The following is a 26,485-nucleotide window of genomic DNA, read 5'->3' as shown; positions in this document are numbered from 1 at the left end:
GCTCAACTGTACAGGGGGGGAGGAAGAAGAGTGGGAGAGCAATAGTGGTAGGGGATTCGATAGTTAGGGGTGCAGACAGGTGTTTCTGCGGCCACAGACATGACTCAAGGATGGTATGTTGTCTCCCTGGTGCCAGGGTCAAGGATGTAACTGCAGAACATTCTGAGGGGGGTGGGTGAATAGCCAGAGGTCATGGTCCATATTGGTACCAATGACATAGGTAGAAAGAGGGATGAGGTCCTGCAGGCAGATTTTAGGGGGCTAGGAAAGAGATTAAAAAGCAAGACCTCAAAGGTAGTAATCTCCGGATTACTCCCGGTGCCACATGCTAGTGAACACAGAAATAGGAGGATAGAACTGATGAATGCACGGCTGGAGAGATGGTGCAGGAGGGAGGGCTTCAGATTCCTGGGGTATTGGGACCGGTTCTGGGGGAGGCGGGACCTGTACAGGCCAGATGGGTTGCACCTCAAAAGGGTCAGAACCAATATCCTCATGGGGAGGTTTGCTAGTGCTGTTGGGGAGGGTTTAAACTAAATTGGCAGGGGAATGGGCAGAAGGATGTAACATTAGAAAGGGGAAATAAAGTGCTCAAAGGATTGGGAGAGGCAGAGAGCACTAATGTAAGAAATAGTAAGGTATTCGGTGGGTCCAACTAAGAGAGAATACAGGATGGTCTAAGATGGGTTTACAGATGGGTATGTTTGTGAATGCACGAAGCGTAGTAAACAAGGTAAATGAGCTGCAGGCACAAATAGCCACATGGGAATATGATGTTGTGGCAATAATTGAAACCTGGCTCAAAAAAGGGCAGAATTGGGAATTAAATTATAAGTGTTCAGGAAAGATAGGGAAGGAGAAAAAGGAGGTGGTGTGGCAGTTTTGGTTAAGGAGAATGTTACAGTGCTGGAGAGAGAGGATGTCCTGGAGGGGTCAAGGACAGAATCTATATGGCTAGAGTTAAGAAATAATAGAGGTGCCATTACACTACTAGGTGTATTCCATGGACCACCAAATAGTGGGAAAGATATGGAGGAGCAAATTTGCAGAGAAATTACAGAGAGATGCAAGAACTATAGAGTCGTAATAATGGGGGACTTCAACTATCCTAATACAGACTGAGATCGTAATAGTGTAAAGGGCAGAGAAGGGGAAGAATTTCTGAAGTGTGTTCAGGAGAACGTTCTTGATCAGTATATTTCCGGCCCAGTGAGGGAGGAGGCATTGCAGGATCTTGTTCGGTGGAATGAGGTAGGTCAAGTGGAGCAAGCGTTAGTAGGTGAACATTTAGGGAACAGTGATCATAGTAACATAAGGTTTAGATTAGCTATGGAAAAGGACAGGGAGCAATCTAGAGTAAGAATGTTTAACTGGGGAAGGCCAATTTCAGTGGGATGAGAACGGATCTGGCCCGGATAAACTGGAATCAAAGATTGGCAGGCAAAACTGTAGTGGAACAATGGGCTGCCTTTAAAGAGGAAATAGTTCAGGTACATTCGAGGTATATTCCCACAAGGGGGAAAGGTAGGGCAAATAAAGTCAGGGCTCCCTGGATGACAAAACAGATAGTCAATATGATGAAGCAGAAAAAGAGTGCGTATGACAGATGTCAGGTTGCAAATACATCTGAGAATCAGGCTATATATAGAAAGTTCAGAGGAGAAGTGAAAAAGAAAACAAGAGTGGCAAAGAGAGGGTATGAGAATAGAATGGCAGCCAACATAAAAGGTAATCAAAAAGTCTTCGATAAGCATATAAATAGTAAAAGGGCAGTAAGAGGAGGGGTGGGGCCGATTAGAGACCAAAAAGGAGACCTATGCATGGAGGCAGAGGCTATGGCTGAGGTACTAAATGAGTACTTTGCATCTGCCTTCGCCAAGGAAGAGGATGCTGCCATAGACATAATGAAGGAGGAGATAGTAGAGACACTTGATAGGATAAAAATTAATAAAGAAGCGGTATTAGAAAGGCTGGCTGTACTTAAACTGGATAAATTACCAGGGGCGGATGGGATGCTGAAGGAATTTAAGGTGGAAATCGCGGAGGTATTGGCCATAATATTCCAATCCTCCATAGATACAGAGGTGGTGCCAGAGGACTGGAGAATTGCAAATGTTACACCATTGTTCAAAACAGGGTGTAAAGATAAACCCAGCAGCTACAGGTCAGTCAGTTTAACCTCGATAGTGGGGAAGCTTTTAGAAACAGTAATCAGGGACATAATTAACAGTCACCTGAATAGGTGTGGATTAATTAAGGAAAGCCAGCATGGATTTGTTAAAGGCAAATCGTGTTTAACCAACTTGATCGAGTTTTTTGATGAGGTAACAGAGGGTTGATGAGGGTAATGCGGTTAACGTAATGTACATGGATTTCCAAAAGGCGTTCGACAAAGTGCTACATAACAGGCTCGCCAGCAAAGTTGAAGCCCATGGAATAAAAGGGACAGTGGCAGCATGGATACAAAATTGGCTAAGTGACAGGAAACAGAGAGTAGTGGTGAACGGTTGTTTTTCAGACTGGAGGAACGTATACAGTGGTGTTCCCAGGGGTCGGTTCTAGGACCACTGCTTTTCTTGATATATATTAATGACTTGGACGTGGGTGTACAGGGCACAATTTCAAAATTTGCAAATGACACAAAACTTGGAAGTATAGTGAACAGTGAGGAGGAGAGTGATAGACTTCAGGAAGACATAGACAGGCTGGTGAAATGGGCGGACACGTGGCAGATGAAATTTAATGCAGGAAAGTGTGAAGTGATACATTTTGGTAGAAAGAATAAGGAGAGGACATATAAACTAAATGGTACAATCCTGAAGTGGGTGCACGAACAGAGAGACCTGGGGGTATGTGTGCACAAGTTGTTGAATGTGGCAGGTCAGGCTGAGAAAGCAGTTAAAAAGGCTTACGGGATCCTGGGCTTCATAAATAGAGGCTTAGAGTACTAAAGTGTGGAAATTATGATGAACCTGTATAAACACTGGTTCAGCCCCAACTGGAGTATTGTGTCCAATTCTGGGCACCGCACTTTAGGAAGGAAGTGAAGACCTTAGAGAAGGTGCAGAAAAGATTTACGAGAATGATTCCAGGAATGAGGGACTTCAGTTACGTTGATAGACTGGAGAAGCTGGGGTTGTTCTTCTTGGAGTAGAGAAGATTGAGAGGAAATTTGATAGAGGTGTTCAAAATCATGAGGTGTCTGGACAGAGTAGATAGAGGGAAATTGTTCCCATTGGCAGAAGGGTCGAGAACCAGAGGACACAAATTTAAGGTGATTGGCAAAAGAACCAAAGGCGACATAAGAAAAAACTTTTTTATGCAGTGAGTGGTTAAGATCTGGAATGCACTGCCTGAAAGGGTGGTGGAGGCAGATTCAATCACGGCTTTCGAAAGGGAGTTGGATAAGTATTGGAAGGAAAGAAATTTGCAGGGCTACGGGGAAAGGGCAGGGGAGTGGGACTAGCTGAGAGTTGGCACGGGCTCGATGGGCCGAATGGCCTTCTTCTGTGCTGTAACCATTCTATGATCCTATGATTCTAAGTGTTCTAAAAACCAACTAACCCATGATGATCTTACAATGCATCTTGCGCCAGTCCACCCTCCCTGATCTCTTCACACCTCTGAACAGACTTATCGGCTGAATGCTTGGAGACAAGGGCTATCCACTTAAGATGTGACTGATGATAGCCATACATAGATACATAGAAGATAGGAGCAGGAGTAGGCCATTCGGCCCTTCGAGTCTGCTCCGCCATTCAATGAGATCATGGCTGATCATCCAAATTCAGTACCCGGTCCCTGCCTTCTCCCCATATCCCTTGATCCCTTTAGCCTTAAGAAATATATCCAACTCTTTCTTGAATATACTTAATGAACTGGCCTCCACCGCCCTCTGTGGCAGAGAATTCCACAGGTTCACCACTCTCTGGGTGAAGAAATTCCTCCTCATTTCAGTCCTAAATGGCTTACCCCCTTATCCTTAGACTATGACCCCTGGTTCTGGACTCCCCGGCCATCAGAAACATCCTTCCTGCATCTAGTCTGTCCAGGCCTGACAGAATTTTATAGGTTTCGATGAGATCCCCTCTCAATCTTCTAAACTCCAGTGAGTATAAGCCCAATCGACACAATCTCTCCTCATACGTCATTCCTGCCATCCCAGGTATCAGCTTGGGCTCCTCATCAGCCCCTGATGAGGAGCCCAAGCAATGAGGCCCATATGACAATGCAATGTGTCATTGAGCAAGCGATCGGGATGTTGAAGATGCTCTTCAGGTGCCTCATCAGATTTGGAGGCACCCTTCAATACGCACCAGCCTGGGTCTCCAGAAAGATAGTGGGTTGCTGCGCTCTGCATAGCACAGCACAGCAGTGAGGATTGAAGCTGCAGGAGGAGCAAGGCGCAGAGCACATTGCCTTTTCAGAGGAGGAAGATGAGGAGGAGGAGAAACGTCACGTGGCCATGTTACCAGCAGCAGCACACATTGCTACCCAGGATGCCCGTGATGGACTTATCATGGCCAGATTTAGTTAGGTTGCACCACTGTACCCATCTGACAGCCACATGCTGAGCCCTCTTGCACCCCCCACCTCCCCCCCACCCACCCCCTCCCCCAGCACAAAGCAGTCCTGCAATCAACAAAGCATTCCTTCCACAGACACCCATTGCTCAGATTTAAGTGTTGTCTTACCATTCATCAGAACTGAGATGGCCAGTTGCCAGGCTGCAGGCAAAAATGGGCAAAATTGGAAAATGGTGCAAAGAAATAATTTTATATGTGGCTCAAAACTTATACATTAACTTATCATTGTAATATGTTTAACACACCCATGGGCATAACCTTGTGCAACTGCTAATCTTTCATCTTCCTTTTCCAACAACTCCTGCATGATGCAATCCCTGTGGCTTCAGCAGAGGTAGAAGTAGGCTACTCACATCCCTGCTCTGACTGCTGAGATGCTCTTGGCCGACGTCCTCTGGGTTTTGGAGCCTGTGAGGGCCCCGCCAAAGACTGCTCCTCCTGCACCTGTGCAGGGGCAGACTCGGCCACTGGGACACAAGGCAGCATGTGGAGCTGACTGAGGGGGGTGCAACAGGTGAGAAGTGGAAGCACTTTGATTCAAGTCTCCACTTGTATGTCGCCTTTCGCCTTCATCCCTCTCATGGCCCACCCGCACTTCCCTACTAGCAATGAGCTGGGGAGCACTTCGCTGCACATCAGTGGGGTGCTGAACAGTCAGTGCTAGGTTTTGATCTATCCTAGTTAAGATGGCATTCAAAGTGTGCATGCCATTGGTGAGGGCAAGCATGCAGTTGTTTGACTGCCACATTTGATGCTCCATGCAGGTGGCCACTCTTTTCATGGATGAACACATCATAGTAAAGGCCTGCGACATCATGCCACTCATACTTGAGATGGACTCCTCCATTCTCTCTGCAAGCATGCACAGTGCAGCCGGAAATCCTGCCAGAGCCCGACACATTTTTTTGCTGCTGCTCCAGAATCATCCTCTTTGTAGGCAGCTCCGAGGTTCCGCATCTGCGTCCAGCTGAGCCAAGCTTGGAGAGTCCTGCGCCCTCCGACAAGGACTCTCTACTGCTGTCCCTGTCTCCACCATCTGCTCTTGCTCACATATGATGTGTGAGACACCAAGTGACAACACATCTATCTGTCTTGCTGCTCCCACCGACGTGTGTGTATCTGAGCTGGTGCATGATGTGAATGATTCCTGTGATGGTGCACCCTCAGAGTTAGCGACCCCCACTGGCTCCACCTTCTGTGGGACACTTGATGGGCCTGTGGGAGATTAAAGACATGAATTAGAACTGTCATGTTAAGAATATTTTAATTTAACATTATGCACATGATCATATTTCACTTGCTGCTGACATCAAGTCAACATGAGTGAGTGTTGTATGCCATGTAGCTGTGTGATATTTAATTCTGTCACCAGGTAGCTGGGAGGTCCTCATTTCTCCATCTCCGATCACCAGGCCACCGACACTTGGCTTATCTCCAGAGCATCCTCCTCTGCAGCTGTCAGCATGGCGATGACTGGAGGGCCACCTCTGGTTCTCTGCCTCTCCCTGGAGTTCTGTGCTCTCTTCTCCTCCAAGGAGGGAAACAAGAGACCTTTGAGTGAGAGTCATGGAATGAGTGGAAAGGATGGATGGACAACATTTGTTGAGGGTGACTATAAAGGAGAGGCGTGACATTGCATTAAGATGAGGGTGAGTGTCAGTGGTGGATGGTCAGATGGGGATGTGAGGAAGTGCACAGACAGACAGGGATGGGTGCACCTGCAAGGTACGTTGGTGTGAGGAGTGATGTGCAGGAGCAGGCTTGGGAAGGCAGAGTGAGGAGGTTGGGGTGATACGCACACCAGGATGTAGTTGAATGTACCAGTGTACTCACCTTTCCTGCCATCATTAGGTCATTAAAGCGCTTCCTGCACTGTATCCAGGAGGGTGGCACCTCGCTCTTGTTGCTGACCTCCTCAGCGATCTCCAGCCATCATTTCTTGGTCTCTGAGGCAGGCTTCTTCCTCCCATCAACAGGGAATAATATCTCCCAGTGGGCCCTGACACCTCACAGCATGAGGCCTAGGGATGCATCACTAAAGCAAGGCACAGCCTTTCTATGCTGAAACTCCATTCTATGCAGCTTACTATGTTTCTCAACCTCCACAATCCTTCAACTGTCATCTTTGCAGTGTTCCTTTAAATACCTCAGCTGAAGAAGATCTATGGGTGTCGTCATCACGCCTGCTTGCGCTAATTGGTTGGGAAACCCGAAAGTCAGAAGCAAACGTAGTGGCTGGGTTAAAAAGCCACTGACAGATGCACTGCAGCTACTTCTGGGTTTCCCACACGCAACCGGACACCCCCGCTCCTAGCGCGTCAGCAAGTATTATAGCCTTTGTCTTCGGCCCCCGCGATAAACTCTGTTCCCTAGCTATTGACTCCATTCCTCTACCTGGCCACAGTCTGAGGATGAACCAGACCATTTACAACCTTAGCGTCCTATTTGACCCTGAGCTGAGCTTCTAACCTCATGTCCTCTCAATCACCAAGACCGCCTATTTCCCCCTCTGTAACATTGCCCACCTTGCCTGCCTCAGCGCATCCGCTGCTGAAACCCTCATCTATGCATTTGTTACCTCTAGACTCAACTGTTCCATTACTCTCCTACCGGCCTCCCACCTTGCACGCTTCGTAAACTTGAGCTCATCCAAAACTCTGCTGCCCGTATCCTAACTCACATGAAGTCCCGTTCACCTATCACCCCTGTGCTCGCTGACCTACATTGGCTCTCGGTCCACCAATGCCTTGATTTTTAAATTCTCATCCTTGTTTTCTTAATCGTTCCATGGACTTGCCCCTCCCTATCTCTGTAACCTCCTCCAGCACTACAACCCTCCGAGATCTCTGCGCTCCTCCAATTCTGGCTTCTTGTGCACCCCGATTTCCATTGCTCCACCATTGGTGGCTGTGAGTTCAGCTGCCTAGACCCTATGCTATGGAATTCTCTCCCTAAACTTCTCCGCTTCTCTACCACTCTTTGACCAAGCTTTTGCTCACCTGTCCTAATATCTCCTTATGCAGCTCGGTTTCAAATTTTGTTTGCTAACACTGCTGCAAAGCAACTTGGGAAGTTTTACTATGTGAAAGGCACTATATAAATGTAATTTGTTGTTGTTGTAGTCCATTGGCCCAATTCCTGTTTCTAAAGATTTTTAGAAAATTAGAGTTAGTTATTTTTTAGCCAACCTCCTTCAGTATTCTGGGTTGCATACGACCTGGACCTGGTGACTTTTCGACTTTTACCCCATTAACTTTTGTTAATACAGTTTCCTTCTGGATATTTATCTCCAGTAGTAGCTCTTCCACATCCTCCTCAGAACATAAGAAATAGGAGCGAGAGTAGGTCATACACCCCTTCGAGCCAGCTCCACCATTCAAGACGATCTTGGCTGATCTTCTGTCTCAATTCCACCTTCCCACACTATCCCCATATTCCTTGTTTCCCTTAATATCTAAAAATCTATCGATCTCGGTCTTGAATATACTCAATGACTGAGCACCCACAGCTCTCTGGGATAGAGAATTCCAAAGATTCACCACCCTCTGAGTGAAGAATTTTCACCTCAACTCAGTCCTAAATGACCATCCCCTTATTCTGAGACTGTGACCCCTAGTTCTAGACTCCCTAGCCAAGGGAAGCATCCTCCCAGCATCTACCCTGTCAGACCCCTTAAGAATGTTATGGGGGATAGTCCTGTTTGGGGCGCTAAAACTTTAAAAGTTGAAAAATTAGTGCCGGGCACTAATCATTCTCGCCTCCCACGAAATTCAGTTTTAGCGCTCCAAGATGGAAGTGGAGCGCTAAATCAAGCACTAACCACTTTTCTTAGGACGTTAAAGTCCGAGAGCGGGGTGGTAGCGACAGAGCGCTGAACAATTTCGAGCGCATTGTAACCGGCACCCTCATCATAGAGGCTGCTTTCCTCGCTTAAAGGGAAGGGCCAATGATGCTGCACTAGCTCGTTGTCATCAATTCTGTTTTGCAAGGCGACCTGGGCAACTGCCATTATAGCCCTAAACACTCTCACAAAGTGGAGGGCTTGGACATCTTGCACCAATGAATTATTAAAACTTTGCGCAGGCACCAGAATAGTGCAAATAATAAAGGTGGCGCTAGCTGAAAAGCATTCCCTTTAATTACCGTTCCCGAAGCGGGTAGCTGAGTTCAGAATGCCTCCTCTTGCTGGCGTTGTCGGCGCGAGGCGATAAAGCAGGGGGTGAGAGTCAATGTTCCATCCGGAGCGACAATGGGGCGCTGCTAACTTTATGACGTCATGACCTGCAAGGCACTAGAGGCCCAGGCGCTAAGAGCTGGCGCCAGCGCTAAACCAGCTCTGAAATTCGCAGGCATCGCTGCATTCACCGCGCCCGGGCGCTAACCCCTTAGCGCCCCGTTAGCGCCCCAGCCAGGTGCTAACGGAAGGCGCTAACATACCGAATTTTGCGGCCAACGTGTTTTAATACGATCACCTCTCATTCTTCTAACCTCTAGTGAATATAGGCCTAGTCTACTCCATCTCTCCTCATAGGACAATCCCCCCATCCCAGGAACCAGTCTGGTGAATCTTCGTTGCACTCCCTCTAAGGCAAATATATCCTTCCTTAGGTAAGGAGACCAAAACTGTAGACAGTACTCCAGGGGTGGTCTCCTCAGGGCCCTATATAATTGCAGCATGACTTCTTTACTCTTTTACTCTAAACCATTTGTAATAAAGGCTAACATAACATTTGCTTTCCTAATTCCTTGCTGTACCTGCATGATTCATGTACAAGGACACCCAGGCCTCTCTAAATATCAGTATTTCCCAGTCTTTCACCATTTAAAAAATATTCTGCTCTGTTATTTTTCCCACCAATGTGAATAACTTCACATTTCTCCACATTATATTCCATCTGCAACATTCTTGCCCAATCACTTAACCTGTCTAAATCCTTTTGCAGCCTTCTTGCATCTTCCTCACAGCTTACTATTCCACCTAACTTTGTATCATCTGCAAACTTAGATACATTACACTCAGTCCCCTCATCTAAGTCATTGATACAGATTGTAAATAGCTGAGGCCCAAGCACTGATCCTTGTGGCACCCCACTAGTTACAGCCTGCCAACCTGAAAATGACTCGTTTATTCCTACTCTCTGTTTTCTGTCTGTTAACCAAATCTCAAACCATGTTGATATATTACCCCCCAATCCCACAAGGCCTAATTTTGTATAATAACCTCTTGTGTGGCACCTTATCGAATGTTGTTTGAAAATCCAGATACACTACATCCACTGATTCCCCCTTATCCACCCTACTAATCTCAAAAAACTCTTAACAGATTTGTTAAATACAATTTCCCTTTCATAAATCCGTGTTGACTCTGCCCAAGCATATTATGATTTTCTAAGTGCCCTGATATGACATCCCTAATATTCGATTCTAGCATCTTCCCTACTACTGATGTCAGGCTAACTGGTTTATAGTTCTCTGTTTTCTCTTCCCCTCCTTTCTTGAATAATGGGGTTACATTTGCTACCTTCCAATCCACAGGAACCGTTCTAGAATCTAGGGAATTCTGGAAGATCAAAACCTATGAATGCACTATCTCTGAAGCCACCTCTTTTAAAACCGTAGGATGTAGGCCATTACGTCCAGGGGATTTGTCGGTTTTTAGTCCCATCAATTTCTCCAGTACTACTTCTTTACTAATGCTAATTTATTTAAGTTCCTCATTCTCACCAGATCCTTTGTTCCCCAGTATTTCTGGAATGTTTTTTGTCTCTTCTACCGTGAAGGCAAATTTATCCATCTAAATATTTGAGCTCTACATATTGGGGATATTTTATGGTTGCCAATGATATATTTCCTCCAGTGAGGCTGCTTGAATAACTTGTGTACATTATGATCAGTATCATACATGGAAAAGTAACACACAATGCAATCTACTTCTCTTATTTCAAAGTTGCTAATTGAAATTAGCACTAAATACCTTCCTTGCTATGTTATTTACTTTGCTTAATTCAAATTAATGGACAATTCCATTTTTTTTAGCACAAACACTAACTGACTTATCATGAGTAAACTTAAATCCCTAGACCATGAAGTACAACATTGGGCCGGGCCATCTCACGGCGCATGGTGTTAGACTTTTTTCTGCACCCTTCAGCTCGAAAAACGTTTGTGCTTTAACTTGCTGGAAGTGCAAGCTGATAACAGCGCAATGAGGGCAGCGGGGCATCTGGGACCTTAGTGAATGATGGGAATGGTAGCATAGTGGTTATGTTACTGGACTAGTAATCCAGAGACGTGAGATCAAATCCCACCATGGCAGCTGTGGAATTTAAATTCAGTTAATTAAATAAATCTGGAATAAAAAGCTCGTATCAGTAATGGTGACCATGAAACTACCGGATTGTCGTAAAAACCCATCTAGTTCACTAATGTCCTTTAGGGAAGGAAATCTGTCGACCTTACCTGGTCTGGCCTATATGTGACTCCAGACCCACAGTAATGTGGTTGAGTCTTAACTGCCCTCTGACATGGCCTCGCAAGCCATTCAGTTGTAACAAACCGCTACAAAGAAGAATAAAACTGGACGGAGTACCCAGCAGCGACTTTGGACATGACAACGGCACACCCAGCCCAGTTGGCCCTGCAAAGTCCTCCTTACTAACATCTGGGGACTTGTGCCAGTATTGGGAGAGCTGTCTTAGTCATACTAACAGAATCATACCTTTCTGCCAATGTCCCATCAGAGGTGGTATACAGTCGGGAGGGAGTGGCCCTGGTAGTCCTCAACATTGACTCTGGAATTCATGAAGTCTCATGGCTTCAGGTCAAACACGGTCAAGGAAACCTCCTGCTGATTATCACCTACTGCCCTCCCTCAGCTGATGAATCAGTACTCCTCCATGTTGAACATCACTTGGAAGAAGCACTGAGGGTATCAAGGGCACAGATTGTATGCTCGGTAGCGGACTTCAATGTCCATCACCAAGAGTGACTCGGTAGCACCATTACTGACCGAACTGGCCAAGTCCTGAAGGATATAGCTGCCAGATTGGGCCTGCAGCAGGTGGTGAGAAAACCAACATGAGGGGAAAACCTATTTGATCTCATCCTCACCAATCTACCAGTCACAGATGCATCTGTCCATGACAGTATTGTTAGCAGGAACCGTCGCACAGGCCTTGTGGAGATGAAGTCCCATCTTCACAATGAGGACACCCTCCATCGTGCTGGATGGCACGACCACTGTGCTAAATGGGATAGATTCAGAACAGATCTAGCAGCTCAAAACTGGGCATCCATGAGGCGCTGTGGGCCAACAGCAGCAGCAGAATTATTTTCGACCACAATCTGTAACCTCATGGTCCGGCATATCCCTCACTCTACCATTAACATCAAGCCAGGTGACCAACCCTGGTTTTAAAGGAGTGTAGAAGAGCATGCCAGGAACAGCACCAGGCATAACTAAAAATGAGGTGCCAACCTGGGGAAGTTGCAACACAGGATTACATGCATGCTAAACAATGGAAGCAGCATGCTATAGACAGAGCTAAATGATCCCACAATCAACGGATCAGATCAAAGCTCTGCAGTCCTGCCACATCCAGTCGTGAATGGTGGTGGACCATTAAACAACTAACGGGAGGCGGAGGCTCCATGAACATCCCCATCCTCAATGATGGCGGAGCCCAGCATGTGAGTGCAAAAGACAAGGCTGAAGCGTTTGCAACCATCTTCAGCCAGAACTGCTGAGTAGATGATCCATATCGGCCTCCTGAGGTCACAAAAGCCAGTCTTCAGCCAATTTGATTCACTCCGAGTGATATCTAGAAATGGCTGAGTGCACTGGACACAGTAAAGGATATAGGCCCTGACAACATCCCAGTTTTCATGCTGAGGACATGTGCTCCAGAACTAGCCGCACCTCTAGCCAAGCTGTTCCAGTATAGCTACAGCATGGGCATCTACCTGACATGTGGAAAACTGCTCAGGTATGTCCTGTCCACAAAAAACAGGACAAATCCAATCCAGCCAATTACCGCCCCAATAGGCAGGAGTGTGATGGAATACTCTCCACTTGCCTGGATGAGTGCAGCTCCAACAACACTCAAGAAGCTCGACACCATCCAGGACAAAGCCGCCCACTTGATTGGCACCCCATCCACCACCTTAAACATCCCCCCCTTCCACCACCGGCGCACCTTGGCTGCAGTGTGTACCATCTAAAAGATGCACTGCAGCAACTCGCAGCACCTCCCAAACCCGCAATCTCTACCACCTAGAAACACAATGGCAGCAGGCACTGAGCCTCCAGTGTATCGTATCCATCTGATACAAATTTAGGTGCAGAAGCTTGGGCTTCTGAAAGTTGATCAAATGTTGATGGATAAATCTTCATGAATTTAAGTCCCTAGATAGATATGACAGGAGATACACTTTTTAATAAGGGGTGCAAATCTTATAAAATGCAGGCTGCTCCATCTGTCATAATAAACATAAGTGTTTTTCTTTAAATAAGATAGTATTGAGTGTATTACAAACCTGCTGGCTGCACATAACATTGTTTTCTCAGGCGAGTTGATTAAGGATAAGGAAGTCAATGGACCAAAGTAATGATGATTTATAACACTCATATGGAGAAATATCAATGAAAATTGAAATTATATTTTCACAGATATAACTTCACAATAGCAAGGTAACATTGCAACACAACTTCAACTAATTTTCTTGATCTCAAAAAATCCAAGAAAAATACTTTTCAGAAACCTACTGCAAGTATTTATAATGAAAACCTGGCATTATTAGCCATAACATGCAGTAAGTGCCTCTACCAAAACTCTTTTGTGACTTATCTGATCTGATTCAGTCATATTTATCACATACCATGGCCAAAAGGGGCATATCTTCCATTTAGAACACTGTAAAGAAATGATTGTGGAAGCAAGGATCAAATGATATGACCAAGCTGTTTCCTTCGATTTTCTTCAGCTAAAAATGCTGCAAGCCTACTCATTACAACTTGTACTTTTTTGTTGGAACACACTGTAAATATTTTGACATATTGGGCCAGATCTTGCTGGAAAATGAACGCTATATTAACGATGCACGCCATTATTAATCACAAATCAGCCAGTAAATTCAGGGAATTAAGATATATGCAAATCTCCAGAACTGACTTTTGTCGATTTGTGCTCCTCCACTGTTTGCTTCGCACAAATGGCACCTCACCCTTAGCCTCCCCGTTATTTTCAAGAACTTGCTGGATTTGCACATTAATTACCCATTAATCTTGCAGAACAAAAAGTTCAAACTGCTAATTAAGAGCATAAGCACCCTATTGATGATGCAATCACCAGCGAACATCCCCATTTCTGACCTTATATATTGGTGGGAAGGTCATTGATGAAGCAGTTGAAGATGGTTGGGCCTAGAGCACTACCCTGTGGAACTCCTGCAGCGATGTCCTGGGGCTGAGATGATTGACCTCCAACAACTTCAACGATCTTCCTTTGTGCTAGGTAAGACTCCAGCCAGTGGAGAGTTTTCCTCCTGATTCCCATTGGCTTCAATTTTACTAGGGCTCCTTGATGCCACACTCGGTCAAATGCTGCCTTGATGTCAAGGGCAGTCACTCACACCTCACCTCTGGAATTCAGCTTTTATGTCCATGTTTAGACCAAGGCTGTAATGAGGTCGGGAGCCGAGTGGTCTTGGCAGAACCCAAATTGAGCATCGGTGAGCAGGCTATTGGTGAGCATGTGCTGTTTGATAGCACTGTCGACGATACCTTCCATCACTTTGCTGATGATTGAGAGTAGACTGATGGGGCGGTAATTGGCCGGATTGAATTTGTCCTGCTTTTTGTGGACAGGACATACCTGAGCAGTTTTCCGCATTGTTGGGCAGATGCCAGTGTTGTAGCTGTACTGGAACAGCTTGGCTAGAGGTGTGACTAGTTCTAGAGCACAAGTCTTCAGCATGACAGCCAGTATATTGTCAGGGCCTTTGCTGTATTCAGTTCGCTCAATCGTTTCTTGATATCACATGGAGTGAATCAAATTGGCTGAAGACTGGCTTCTGTGATGGTAGTGACCTCAGGAGGAGGTCGATATGGATCATCCACTCGGCACTTCTGGCTGAAGATGGTTGCAAATGCTTCAGCCTTGTCTTTTGCACTCACGTGTTGGGCTCCATCATCATTGAGGATGGGGATATTCATGGAGGCTCCTCCTCCTCTTAGTTGTTTAATGGTCCACCACATTCACGAATGGATGTGGCAGGATTGCAGAGTTTTGATCTGATCCGTTGACTGTGGGATCGCTTAGCCCTGTCTATAGCATGCTGCTTCTGCTGTTTAGCGTGCCTGTAGTCCTGTGTTGCTCCTGGCATGCTCTTCTGATTTAATGTCACTTCCACCTGTTTTGGGCATGAATCAGTGAAGTGACAAAAATCTAAGTTGGGAGCTGCTGCACCCGCTGGGAGGTATCATATCAAGCATTGTGCACAACCATTTTTCTTTCTTGTATTCACTCTCACAATATGAGCGCGCTGACATTTCATTGCCCATCACTAGTTGCCTTTGAGAAGGTGGTGGTGGGCCTTCTTCTTGAGCTGCTGCAGTCCGTGTGGTGAAGTTACTTCCACACTGCTCTTAGGTAGGGAGTTCCAGGATTTTAATCCAGCAACAATAAAGTAACAGCAATATATTTTCTAGTCGAGATGGTATGTGACTTGGAGGGGAACTTTGAGTTCCCATGTGCCTGCTGCCCTTGTCCTTCCAGCTGATAGAGGTCGTGGGTTTGGGAGTTGCTGTCAAAGAAGCCTTGACGAGTTGCTGCAGTGCATCTTGTAGATGGTACACACTGCAGCCACGGTGCACCGGTGATGGAGGGAGCAGATGTTTAAGCTGGTGGATGGGGTACTGATCAAACAGACTGTATTGTCTTGGATAGTGTCGAGCTTCTTGAGTGTTGTTGCAGCTGCACGCATGCACACAAGTGGAGAGTATTCCATCGCACTCCTGACTTGTGCCTTGTAGATGGTGGAGAGGCTTTGGGGAGTCAGGAGGTGAGTCACTTTTCGTAGAATTCCCAGCCTCTGAACTGCTCTTGTAGCCACAGTATTTATGTGGCTGGACCAGTTGAGGTTCATATCAATCATGATCCGTAGGATGTTGAAAGTGGGGGATTCAATAATGATAATACGGGGGTACAGTAGCATTGTGGTTATGTTACTGGACTAGTAATCCGGAGATCTGGCCATTGTCGGGAGCAGTGAGAGCGAAGTTTCAGTGAGTATTTAAACTCACTTTTGCAGGCTTTTGTTCACAGGCCAGTGTCGGGATCGGTGAGAGTGAAGTTTCAGTGAGTATTTAAACTCACTTTCGCCGGCTTTTTTTCACAGGCCAGTGTAGAAAGCGGTGAGAGCGGAGTTTCAGTGAGTATTTAAACTCACTTTTGCGGGCTTTTTTTCACAGGCCAGTGTCGGGAGCGGTGAGAGCAGAGTTTCAGTGAGTATTTAAACTCACTTTCCCGGGCTTTTTTTCACAGGCCAGTGTCGGGAGTGGTGAGAGCGGAGTTTCAGTGAGTATTTAAACTCACTTTTGCGGGCTTTTTTTCACAGGCCAGTGTCGGGAGCGGTGAGAGCAGAGTTTCAGTGAGTATTTAAACTCACTTTCCCGGGCTTTTTTTCACAGGCCAGTGTCGGGAGTGGTGAGAGCGGAGTTTCAGTGAGTATTTAAACTCACTTTCGCGGGCTTTTTTTCACAGGCTAACCAATCTCACAGACCTGCGGCGGCGTTCCAGAGCCACGTCACGATTCAAAACTTGACGCGGGCAGGAGGAAGCAGCTGATTGGGTGAGTACAGCCAGGTGAGTATTTATACTACTCTATAGTTTGACAGTTAAGGTTCATAGGCCTAGAAATTGGGTATAGCCCCGCTTGAGGCGTTAGAACTGGCGATGCGCAAAGTTTATAGCCAGATGAAACTTATCGCCGACTGGCGCGATATTGGGTTGCATCGCCCCCAAAGGGGATTGAGGCGCTAACTCAGCCATTGCACGGTGCTCTTAAGGCACAAAAGGTCAGGCGCTACTCAATATCGACGCGGACGGGCGCAGCGCAGGTGAACTCAATTACGGGAAAGCACGAGACCTACAGGCGCCGGCCAGCTTTTAAAGGGGCGGGTCAGTCAGACTGAGCTAAAACACCCAACGCCCTGAAGGCCTCAGATTCGGCGCTCGCCCTTGTCTGGCGTTAGAAACTTGTGCATTATGGAGAAGGTTAGGCAGAAAGCAGAGCGCTTCAGCACTGAGGCTCTGGACCACTTGGTGGCTGCAGTTGAACACTGTCGAGAGGTCCTGTATCCGGATAATGGCAAGAGGCCAAATCAGAAGGCATATCGACGATCTTGGAGGGAGGTTGCTGTGAAGGTCAACTCCAGCAGCATGGCGACCAGGACCCCTGTTCAGCGCAGGAAGAAATTCAACGACCTCACACGGATCGTTAGGGTGAGTGATGGTTTACCAAACTTGTGCTTCCCTCCATCTGCAGCTGACTTCGGCACCCTGCTGCAATGATGCGCCAATGGCCATCTGTCAGTATGCACCCATGGCCCTTTCTGGGCACACACATGGACAGATGTCTTAAGGCCTCATATAAGGGCTCTTGCACCATGGGGGGCATGCGATGATGTCTCAAGGCCTCATGTAAGGGCTCTTGCACCATGGGGGGCATGCGATGAGGTCTCAAGGCATCATGTAACAGAACCTCCCCCTCTTTCCCCTGCAGTCCAAGATGGCACAGATTAGAAAGGAGCAGCGTCGAACCGGTGGCGGACCTGCACAAGTGGTCACTCTCGCGGATCTGGAGGAGAGAGTGCACCAGATACTTGGAGGACGTCTGTCTGGTCCAGTGACCACTGCATCTGCCGACCCCATTACCGACAGCGAGGGTAAGACTCTCACCTTTTCCACCTGTTGCCTTCCACTTGGTCCCCCCGCCAGCATGCATCCTCAGTGTGCAGCCATGTCAGAGCCTTGCCGCAATCTGGCATGCCTTTCAGCAAACCTGTCCTTTTGCTAAAGCCACTCTTCCACCTCCCACTTTCAGATGAAGCAGCACCAACTCGGGCTCAACGCGCTGAAGCTGCCAGTGCCAGTGCCACCGGAGGTGAGGACCAGGAGGAATCCGGACCAGCCGTTGCAGAATCCGGGGAGCGGAGACATCTGCAGACTGGGGATAGTAGTCCCCTGGAGGGGAGGGGTGGTGGCTCTGAGGATGAACCAGTTGCCGGACCAAGCGGCATGGAGCAACGCAGGGGGGATAGGCAAGTTCGGCCACCGTCTCCCCGCAGGGCAAGGCAGGTCGTCATGACTGCTGCACAGAGTGCAGATGAGGTCCGTCGCCCTCCAAACAAGCTCCCATTCCGATGCCAGTTGGTCAAAAGGCTTTTAGGTGTAGTGGTGCAAGTGCTTCGGACAGGGTTGAAGGTACCAAGTACTGTAAAGCTCAAATCCCAGAACTCCGCTCCACATTAGCTCGCCAACTCTCTCTAGAAGCGAGCGCAATGAGCAGGCCAAGTGGCAGAAGATTCTGCAGTAGAGCTGTCCCCTTTAAATAGCGCCCCCCTACTCGGAGAAGGGCCTGTTAGCCCTCCCTCGAACTGTCACTAATAGCGCTGGGCGCTAAGGCTCCGGGCGCCACCCAATATGTGTTCAGGTGCTCCTAAAAGGCGTTGCACACTGAAATGACATCATGAGCTGCTTGCGCTCACGGGCGCGTGCAAACACTTAGCGCAGGCGCTAAATGTATAGTCAATATCTGAGTTGGCGCTATCTTCATAGCGTCCGCCCCAACATAGCGCTTCGCCCCAATTCTAGGTCTCTTTAGGCGCTCAGCGCCGGCGCTACCAACCCAATTTCTAGGCCATAGTTTATAAAGTTTAGAAGGTCTTAATTTTGTGGTTGTAGTTTCTAAGGTCTATGTTGTGTAGCGGGGAGTGCTAGGAAACAAGGGCCCTTGAGTATATCATTTAATTGTAGTATAATTGGTGGTATTGATTTAATTTAAATTAATTAAAGGGTAAGTCATGGCAGCAAAGCTTGGCCCCATGGCATGCTCCTCCTGCACTATGTGGGAAATCAGGGACACTTCCTGTGTCCCTGATGACCATGTGTGCAGGAAGTGTATCCAGCTGCAGCTACTGGCAGACCGCATTGCGGCACTGGAGCTGCGAATGGATACATACTGGAGCATTCGCGATGCTGAGGATGTTGTGGATACCATATTTAATCAGTTGGTCACACCGCAGGTAAAGGCTGCACAGGCAGGAAGGGGATGGGTGACCGCCAGGCAGAGTAGCAGGTGCAGGCAGGTAGTGCAGGAGTCCCCTGTGGCCATCACCCTCTCAAGCAGATATACCGCTATGGATATTACTGGGGAGGATGGCTTTTCGGGGGAAGACAGCAACAGCCAACTTCCTGGCACCATGGGTGGTGCTGCTGCACTGGATGGGAGGAAAAAGAGTGGGAGAGCTATAGTGCTAGGGGAATCTATTGTAAGGGGAATAGATAGGCGTTTCTGCGGCCGCAAACAAGACTCCAGGATGGTATGTTGCCTCCCTGGTGCAAGGTTCAAGGATGTCTTGGAGCAGCTGCAGGGCATTCTGGAGGGGGAGGGTGAACAGCCAGTTGTCGTGGTGCATATAGGTACCAACGATATAGGTAAAAAATGGGATGAGGTCCAAAAAGCTGAATAGAGGGAGTTAGGAGGTAAATTACAAAATAGGACCTCAAAGGTAGTAATCTCAGGATTGCTACCAGTGCCACGTGCTAGTTAAAGTAGAAATAGAAGGATACTTCAGATGAATATGTGGCTAGAAGAATGGCGCAAGGGGGAGGGATTCAAATTCCTGGGACATTGGAATCGGTTCTGGGGGAGGTGCGACCAGTACAAACTGGACGGTTTGCACCTGGGCAGGACCGGGACGGATGTCTTAGGGAGAGTGTTTGCTAGTGCTGTTGGGGAGGGTATAAACTAAAATGGCAGGGGGTTGGGAACCTGTGCAGGGAGACAGAGGAAAGGGAAGCAATGATAGAAGCAAAAGACAGGAAGGAGTAAAGCAAAAGAGGCAGTCAGAGAAATCAAGGGTATAAATCAAACATGGCCACAGTAAATAATAATTCTAAAAGGTCTAAGTGTGTTAAAAAAAACAAGCCTGAAGGCTTTGTGTCTTAATGCGAGGAGCATTCGTAATAAGGTGGATGAATTAGCTGCGCAAATAGATGTAAATGGATATAATATAATTGGGATTACGGAGACATGGCTCCAGGGTGACCAAGGCTGGGAATTCAACATCTAGGGGTATTCAATATTCAGGAAGGACAGGCAAAAAGGAAAAGGCAGTGGGGTAGCATTGCTGGTTAAAAAGGAGATTAACGCAACAGTAATGAAGGATATTAGCTCTGATGATGTGGAATCTGTATGGGTAGAGCTGAGAAATACCATGGGGCAGAAAACATTAGTGGGAGTTGTATACAGACCCCCAAACTGCAATGCTGAGGTTGGCGATGGCATTAAATGGGAAATTAGAGATGCGTGCAATAAGGGCACAGCAGTTATCATGGGTGACTTTAATCTACATATAGATTGGTCTAACCAAATTAGTAACAATACTGTGGAAGAGGAATTCCTAGAGTGTATACAGAATGGTTTCCTGGACCAATATGTCAAGGAACCAACTAGAGATCAGGCCATTTTAGACTGGGTATTATGTAATGAGAAAGGATTAAGTAGCAATCTTTTTGTGCGAGGCCACTTGGGGAGGAGCGATCATAATATGATAGAATTCTTCATTAAGATGGAGAGTGAAGTAGTTGATTCAGAGACTTGGGTACTGAATTTAATTAAAGGAAACTATGATGGTATGAGGCATGAGTTGGCTAGGATGGATTGGGGAATGTTGCTTAAGGGGTTGATGGTGAATAGGCAATGGAAAACATTTAAAGATCGCATGGATGAACTACAGAATTTGTTCATCCCTGTTTGGCATAAAAATAAAACAAAAAAGGTGACTTAACCGTGGCTAACAAGGGAAATTAGGGGTAGCATAAGATCCAAGGAGAGGACATATAAATTGGCCAGAAAAAGCAGCAAACCTGAGGATTGGGAGCAGTTTAGGATTCAGCAAAGGAGGACAAAGGGATTAATTAAGAGGGGGGAAAATAGAGTATGAGAATAAGCTTGCAGGGAACATAAAACTGACTGTAAAAGCTTCTATAGATATGTGAAGAGAAAAAGATTGGTGAAGTCAAGCATAGGTCCCTTGCAGTCAGAATCAGGGGAATTTATAATGGGGAATAAAGACATGGCAGACAAATTAAATACATACTTTGGTTCTGTCTTTACAATGGAGAACACAAATAAACTCCCAGAGATGTTGGGCAACATAGGTTCTAATGAGAGGGAGGAACTGAATGAAATCAGTATTTGTAGGGAAATGGTGTTAGGGAAATTGACGGGATTGAAGGCCGATAAATCCCCAGGGTCTGATAATCTACATCCTAGGGTACTGAAAGGATTCGCAAATTTCATGTCTCCCCCCCGCCCCCCTCCACCGAAGATTTACTTTTGGTTTATTAAAGAAACCCTGGTTGGACTGAGTTTGGAATCCAGGGCTCAACAAGATGGCTGCGGTCAGCCTCATGGCCAAAGCCTGTAAGTTTCAGTTTGGACTGACAAGCTTGTATTCTGATGACTGTGAGAAGGAACTTTCCAGAAACTCGAATGTGGACAGACCTTCTGCATTTATGCATGAGAAGCAAACCCAGTGGCATTCGGGCCTCTGATTAAAAATCATCAAGGTTGTTTGCACAAACAATCAAGAGCAGGCAAGGCCTATTCAAAATGTAGTGGGACAAGTTCAGCTGCATCCAGACCTTCGTTTAGAGAACATCATCATTGTTTACAAATGATAAATGGGGCATTGAGTCTGGAATGGCCCCATCATGAAACCAGTCGGACAAAGGGGAACACTGATGAGGCATTTAAAACCGATTAGCCGGCCATCCAGGTCGATGGGCCCAGATCGGTATCTTTTGTATGAGTTTCAATACGTCCAGATTAGACAAAAGAAATGAGCTGATCTGGCAGGAGATAAGGGCTACCGGGAAGGGTATAACTAGTCCCTCAGGAAGCCATCTCTCTCTCTCTCTCGCTCCCGCCTCGCCTCCGGTGCCCTGCTGTATCATCAACCCAGCTAGAGAATCGTCGACGAAGAGCCCATCCAGGGAAGTAGGATACCCACAGTTACGTTTGAATCACTGGGGTATCTCTGCTTTGGGGCGGTGAAAACCTAAAACATCGGCAGGCAACAGGGCACGGAGAAGGCATTTCAACATCCTAGACTGGTGAGCATCAACTTTGTGGCCCATTACAAGACAATCTAGATAGGTGCAAAGGGTGGGAGTTAAGGGGAATTGCTAAAGTGTCATTTTAGTCATTTTCCCTCGATATGTCCATTTCTCCTCCCCTGTTAAGGGTAATTGTGTTGCATCCATAGTGATTTTTCTCTGTATAGTAATTGTTTCTCTATTTTTAATAAACATTGGTTTTCTTTGCACCAAACCACTGGTCTCGTTTGTCTATATCGCTACTTGTAAATAAGGCCGGTGGTCAGAACCAAAGGGGAAGCAATTCGAACCGCACGGGGCTGGAGCAGCTCAGACACGACTGATTGGCCAGGCACAAACCCCAAACCAAAACCCCCTACGGTACTTAAGGAAGTGGCCCTAGAAATAGTAGATGCATTGCTGGTCATCTTCCAAAATTCTATAGATTCTGTAACAGTTCCCATAGATTGGAGGGTAGCTAATGTAACCCCACTCTTTAAAAAAGGTGGTAGAGAAAAAACGGGGAATTATAGACCGGTAAGCCTGACATCGGTAGTGGGGAAAATGCTCGAGTCCATTATAAAAGATGTAATAGCAGAGCACTTGGAAAACAGTGACAGGGTCGGACAAAGTCAACATGGATTTACAAAAGGTAAATCATGCTTGACTAATCTATTGGAATTTTTTGAGGACGTAACTGGTAGAATAGATAAGGGAGAACCAGTGGATGTGGTGTATTTGGACTTTCAGAAGGCTTTCGAAAAGGTCCCGCATAAGAGACTAGCGTGCAAAGTTAAAGCACATGGGATTGGGGGTAAGGTACTGACTTGGATAGAAAACTGGTTGGCAGACAGGAAGCAAAGAGTTGGAATAAACAGGTCTTTTTCCGAGTGGAAGGCAGTGACTAGTGGGGTACTGCAGGAATTGGTGCTAGGACCCCAGTTATTCACAATATATATTAATGATCTAGACGAGGGAACTAGATGTAACATCTCCAAGTTTGCAGATGACACAAAGCTGGGTGGACGTGTGTGCTGTGAGGAGGATGCCAAGAAACTCCAGTACAATTTGGACAGGTTGGGCGATTGGGCAGATGCATGGCAGATGCAGTATAATGTGGATAAATGTGAGGTTATCCACTTTGGTGGCAAAAACAGGAAGGCAAATCATTATCTGAATGGCAATAGATTGGGAAAATTGGAAGTGCAACGAGACCTGAGTGTCCTTGTGCACCAGTCACTGAAGGTAAGCATGCAGGTGCAGCAGGTGGTTATGAAGGCAAATGGTATGCTGGCCTTCATAGCGAGAGGATTTGAGTACAGGAGCAAGGGTGTCTTGCTGCAGTTGTACAGGGCCTTGGTGAGACCACACCTTGAGTATTGTGTGCAGTTTTGGTCACCTTATCTAAGGAAGGATGTTCTTGCCATGGAGGGAGTGCAGCGAAGATTCACCAGACTGATACCTGGGATGGCAGGAATGATGTATGAAGAGAGATTGTGCCGATTAGGCTTATATTCACTAGAGTTCAGAAGAATGAGAGGGGATCTCATTGAAACTTATAAAATTCAAACAGGACTAGACGGACTAGATGCAGGAAGGATGTTCCCGATGGCGGGGGAGTCCAGAACCAGGGGTCACAGTCTATGGATAAGGGGTACGCCATTTAGGACTGAGATGAGGAGGAATTCCTTCACCCAGAGAGTGGTGAACCTGTGGAATTCTCTACCACAGAAGACAGTTGAGGCCAATTCATTAAATATATTCAAGAAGGAGTTAGATATATTTCTTAAGGCTAAGGGGATCAAGGGATATGGGGAGAAAGCAGGGACAGGGTGCTGAATTTGAATGATCAGCCATGATCGCATTGAATGGCGGAGCAGGCTCGAGGGGCTGAATGGTCTACTCCTGCTCCTATCTTCTATGTTTCTATGATCCAGAGATTCAAATCCCACCATGGCAGCTGGGGAATTTAAATTTAGTCAATTAAATAAATCTGGAATAAAAAGCTATTATCAGTAATGGTGACCATGAAACTGATTTATTAGCTAGACAGCTTTTACCAGATGGTAGAGTTCTCTTGACTACAAAGAGTTGCACATGGTACATTTATCAGTAATGGTGACCATGAAACTATCGGATTGTTGTAACAAAAAAACATCTGGTTCACTAATGTCCTATTAGGGAAGGACATTACCCGGTCTGGCCGAAATGTGACTCCAGGCCCACAGCAATGTGATTGATTCTTAACTGCCCTCTGAAATGGCCGAGCAAGCCACTCAGTTGTACCAAACCGCTACAACAAAGTCAGCGCTGTGGGAGTACCTTCACCACATGGACTGCAGCGGTTCAAGAAGCTGGCTCACCACCACCTTCTCAAGGGCAATTGGGGTGGGCAATAAATGCTAGCCTGGCCAGCAATGCCATCATCCCAAGAGTGAATAAATTTTTTTAAATACCGTTTTATGTCAAGAGGAGGTGGTTAGGCTCTCTCTTGTTGGAGATGGTTATTGTCTGGCACTCGTGTGGCACGAATATTACTTGCCATTTAGCAGCCTAATCCTAGATGTTGTCCAGGTCTTGCTGCATGTGGGCATGGACTGCTTCATTTACTGAGGAATTTCAAAGAGAGATTTAGCAGACATTGTTTCAAAATGCATTAGCTGCATGCCACACTTTTCTTGAATGTGGGGGTGGCAGTCAAGAAATAGTAAATATGCTGAGGCATCAAGGCCAGGTGTTCCTCTGGGTTTCTCAGTGCAGTCAGTAGCCATGGATGCAGAGGATAGCCCCATTTCCTGCAAGTCATCAACCCAAGTAATATGGGCATTGTTGAATAATGAAGATATCATGGCTGTTTCCTGGATAATGGCTGATTATGTGTATGATGATGTCTTTATGGTCAGCTATCACCCCAGCTTTAATTGAGTGCAAACCTTTTCTCTTCAAGAAGAATATGTGGTTGTGCCTTGATGCCCACATGGGTACCATTTGCAACTCTTTGTAGTCAAGAGTACTCTACCATCTGGTAAAAGCTGTAGGTCCTGTCTAGCTAATGCCTCATTTTCACAGGAACAGTGATGAAAGGTGATACCCTTTGCAAACATGGCCATTGCTGCCACTGATATAGGTGTGCAGTGCAAACTGCCTGATGTGGCAGATATTTTTTGAGGTAGCTTGGAAGAAAATATGAAACCTTCATACTGTGGTAACCTTCACTTCTATAGGGAACACCATCCCTGAGTCAATGTTGTGCACATATATATGTGCAGTAGATGACACACTCTGTGGCAGCCTGTCTTGTGAAACGGAGGTGGTGATGACGTTACTCTTCTGCCATGAGGTAGTGATGGGTGTGGCCAAAACACCCGAGTGGTCATTACACCGATATTGTTGGTCTCTCTTGAATTCCTTTTCCTTACCTCAATTCTCCAGAGTGTTCAAAACCCCTGAAAAGAATGCCCATCCTACCCTCTTCAGAAAGTGCCATGTCAAAAACTATTGGTGGGGAAAGAAATCTAAAAATGGAAAATTGGAGGCCTGCCCAGCAAAACTAACGAATGCATTGAGCAAAATGCATCAATGGGAATACTAGACTGCCAAATCATCTTCATAAAACCTACCTTCCCCCTTGAAGAAGTTTGCTTCACCAGCCAAACCTCAGGATTTTTCTAGACCAAAAAGTTTACTAATGAATTTTAACAGTTAAATAAGATCATACATGCTGCTAGTGTGGCCTTGTTGATTGACTCCAAAATGTGTCTTGTATAATTGAGTGTACAATGCATCAGGTACATGAGATTATGCATCCAATTTTGCAACCGTCAACAGCAGAGTGCAAACCCCAACAATGACCTCAGGCCTCACAAAATTCATCATGTTATAAGAACATAAGCACATAAGAAATAGAAGCAGGAGTAGGCCATTCGGCCCTTCGAGCCTGTTCTGCCATTCAATAAGATCATGGCTGATTTTCTACCTCATCTCCACTTTCCTGAACTATCCTCATATCCCTTGATTCCCTTACTATTCAAAAATCTATCGATCTCTGTCTTGAATATACTCAATGACTGAGCCTCCACAGCCCTCTGTGGTAGAGAATTCCAAAGATTCACCGCCCTCCAAGTGAAGAAATTTCCCCTCATCTCAGTCCTAAATGGCCGACCCCTTATTTTGATACTGTGACCCCTGGTTCTAGACTCCCCAGCCAGGGGAAACATCCTCCCTGCATCTACCCTGTCGAGCCCTGTAAGATTTTGTATGCTTCAATGAGATCACCTCTCATTCTTCTAAACTCTAGAGAATATAGGCCTAGTCTACTCAATCTGTCCTCATAGGACAATCCCCCCATCCCAGGAATCAGTCTGGTGAACCTTTGTTGCACTCCCTCTATGGCAAGTATATCCTTCCTTAGGTAAGGAGACCAAAACTGTACACAATACTCCAGGTGTGGTCTCACCAGGGCCCTATATAATTGCAGTAAGACATTTTTACTCCTATACTCAAATCCTTTTGTAA

At 46.3% G+C, this 26,485-nt stretch overlaps 1 long non-coding RNA gene and 1 pseudogene across 2 annotated transcripts in view; both read left to right on the top strand.

The window, feature by feature from the left end:
* The window catches only part of LOC147124495 (uncharacterized), a 103,028-nt gene that overhangs the window by 42,269 nt on the left and 34,274 nt on the right, over positions 1-26,485 (top strand). The gene's annotated exons all lie outside the window — the stretch shown is intronic.
* On the top strand, positions 18,691-19,674 carry LOC147124496 (uncharacterized; annotated as a pseudogene).

This window comes from Somniosus microcephalus, chromosome 1, assembly GCF_052327205.1.
Source record: "Somniosus microcephalus isolate GS21.2 chromosome 1, FLI_Smic_1.0, whole genome shotgun sequence".
Taxonomy (NCBI): Eukaryota; Metazoa; Chordata; class Chondrichthyes; order Squaliformes; family Somniosidae; genus Somniosus; species Somniosus microcephalus.
The sequence above is the reverse complement of the archived record's forward strand: the minus strand, read 5'-3'. Positions and strand labels throughout refer to the sequence as shown.